The sequence below is a fragment of the Oryzias melastigma genome, linkage group LG9 (assembly GCF_002922805.2).
Source record: "Oryzias melastigma strain HK-1 linkage group LG9, ASM292280v2, whole genome shotgun sequence".
In the NCBI taxonomy this organism is placed as follows: domain Eukaryota; kingdom Metazoa; phylum Chordata; class Actinopteri; order Beloniformes; family Adrianichthyidae; genus Oryzias; species Oryzias melastigma.
This window is the reverse complement of record NC_050520.1, coordinates 18780668-18783816: the sequence shown is the minus strand read 5'-3', so window position 1 is coordinate 18783816 and position 3149 is coordinate 18780668.

Below are 3149 nucleotides of genomic sequence, written 5' to 3'. Positions count from 1 at the left end.
TGGGAATCGTCTGTTTTTTATTTCAGCAGAGGGCATTTATTAATAAATTGGAAGAATCATTTTTTTGCCTAACAATTTTTATTTTTTTGTAATTTTGAAGCCAGAAGTGGCAAACAACCAGTTTTAACAAAATAACCTGAAGCAAAAAAAAAAAAAACCCCAGAATCCCATGTTTTTAAAGCTAAAATGTATGTGCAGTTCCCTCATCCAAAACGAGCGTGTGCCCCGAGGTTACATCATAATGCCCTCATCTGTATGCTTTGGCAGGAAAACCGTTTTCAACAGCCAGCTTATATAACATTCAGCTGGCCATTGGTGTTTTCATGACATCAGTAAGTCACTTAAGTTGTACGCGCTCCTTCATCCTGACCTGTACGTGTGTGTGAGTAAAACAGGAAGTGGGGGAGAATTGAAGATGTTTTAATAAAGTTTGTAACCACTACTCATGCAGAACATGGAAAGTAGAAAGCAAAAATGGGACATTTAATGAGTAAAAAGGCTTTTTTCATGCTGGTGGGAAAATTGTGGAGTCTTCTTTAAAACCAGGTGATAATCTTCCAACTAGATACAACTTTTTTTTCTAGATAGTAACAATTTGTGAGAGCAGAAATAAGAATGCTTACAGCACATATGAACACAGTAGCCTTCAGTCCCTGGGCCAGTGGGTGTGGACCGGTCCCTCTTCCTCTTCTTCTGCCGGTGAATTCTTGGCTGCTGCACCTCCACTTTTGTTTTATTATCTGAGGACATATCCTGTTTTGGTTGTTACTACAGAAACCAAGAAAAACAACGGGAATGCTCTGAGCTGTTTTCCAGATAATGACCCGCATGCACGGACACAACCAGGTTGGCCTCAACCCTCTGCCAGTGAAGTGGCACTGAAAGAAGAAAAAAGAAGGAAAAACCAAATGCTAGCTTAGAAAGTGTGATAAATAACAACAAAAAACATTTGTGAAATTATAGAGGACACCATAGGAGGGGAGCTTTAATTAAATAATTTATTGTTTCTAAAACCAGAAGGCACCAACAAAGCAAATAAAATATCACAGTGATGACTTTTTTTTTCTTTCTATAATACCAAAAGGGTGTTTTTATCAGTTTACCTTCTCTAATTTAGACATCTGGTCCCAAATAATCTTATATTTTGTTTAACGCCATCTCTTATAAACATAATTTGTAACATTATGAAGGAACTTCAGCAGTTAGAACTTGAAGTAAATGATTGTATGACACGAAATGTGTCCTATTTACTTGTGGAGAAGGTATGATTCATCATTTTTTGTTTGTATTCGAAGGAGTTTGTTTTGTCAAGCTCTTGAATTCTTAACTTTTATAGCACTTTGAGTGAGGGGCACAGTTTTTACTTCTTAGAGACAAGTTTGCAAGCCCAATTTTTCTTTTTAGTGATAAGAAATTTTAGACAAATCTTTCAAACAAATCTTGCTTGTTTAGGATAGCACTAATCGTGCTGCCATAAACGTTTTTATGTGAGATCTCTCCTGGAAGAGGAGCTTCACACCTCCCTTTTGCATAGTGGTTGCTTCTATGTTCAGTCAATGCTGAATGGAGAAAATATGTGGGGATGAAATTTATTTTATTTTAACTTTCCAATTGAAGTAATGACTGTGAGTTCGCACACAGTCTGAACACCTCCTTCTAGTCTCTAAGTGCACACAAGTGAATCCACTTTTTAAAAAGTTTTATAAAACAGCAAAACTACAAATCAGAGTTTTCCTGATTGCGTTAGTCAAATGTCCTGTGACATCACATGGATGTAATATAAGGCTCCCATTGCTTGTGCATTTGAGGGAGGACTGATCATCACTAAAACCACCAACAAAGAGCACTCTGTCAGTCCTCAGCCAGAGCCATCGACTTGGCAACAGCGTCTTACTGGTAAGTGTCAGCTTCAATTTATGATACGCCATTAATTTTATTCTCCCCACCCTGTGGGGCTACCATTATTCAGGCCTCAAACATTTTGGAGTGTTGTAATTTACAAAGCTCAGACAGCATTTTTCAGGTGATGAAACTTTGTGGGAGCTTTGTGGTTTTTCTGGTTTTGCATTCTGGTATGTTTGAGCATGCTGCAGCAGAAGAGCACATGCTGATCAAATGATCAGAACGGAGAGCATGAGACAAAATAATAGACTGGTTGTTAGCTGGAAGGACATGCCTCTAAAGAAAACAGATCAGTCATTGAAGGATGATAATCAATTGATTCAAACTGATCTGGTGTTAAGTCTGTAATAAACTTATAAAAACTTGATTTTGTCTTTAATAATTCATCACATTGTTTTACCTCCTTCACCTTTCTACTGCAGAGTAGAAACACTGCACCCTAATGGCATGCGACTGGCCAGTTTGCAGCCTGTCAGATGATAGGAGAGCAGTCATATGTTATCACACAGACGGTGCATGAGGACACAGACGGGAAACAGACTCATGGTCATTGTGTATTGTGCCTCGCCATTTACTCTGCTTACCGCTGCAGTTTAGTGGGTCAAAACTCATTAAGCAATCAGGCAATGTCATGGAAAAGTTTAGGTCGACCAAATGAACACTGGGATTGAACGAATGCCCTCTCATCATCAATGTTTTCATGTGGTTCATCACCACCATCAGTAAATAAACTGAAGGAAAGGGCTGATCTGAGAGGCATTTAAGAAACTAAAAATATCTAAATATAGCTAGAGGGGGATGATGATGATCTAATTGTTTTTGATGAAGGATTTAAGAATGGAACAACCATTAAATTTTGCCCTTTTCAAAAAAAAAAAAACTGGAGTCACATGACATTGAAGTTTTATTACAAAAAAGTATGAAAAAAATTTCATGACATTTAAAAACCTTTCCTGACAGACAGTCATGAGACTGCAAACCTTCAGTGTTTGCAGGGATAATCAGTCACTGTGTATGCCTCCCACAGAGTGTGTAACTTTTGGGATCAGACTTTCTGTTTTAAATGAATTTATTGTTAAAATTGAAAAAATTAGAGGAAATTTTGACAGAATGAGTGAGTTTACTGCACCAAACGGTTTTAAATGAGGCCGGTGCTCAACCTTAATAAGACTGTGAATGAGTTGGCGACACAAGCTAGTTGATCACCTAAATGAAAAGTCTTTGGTTTTTGCCCAAAACTAATAGAA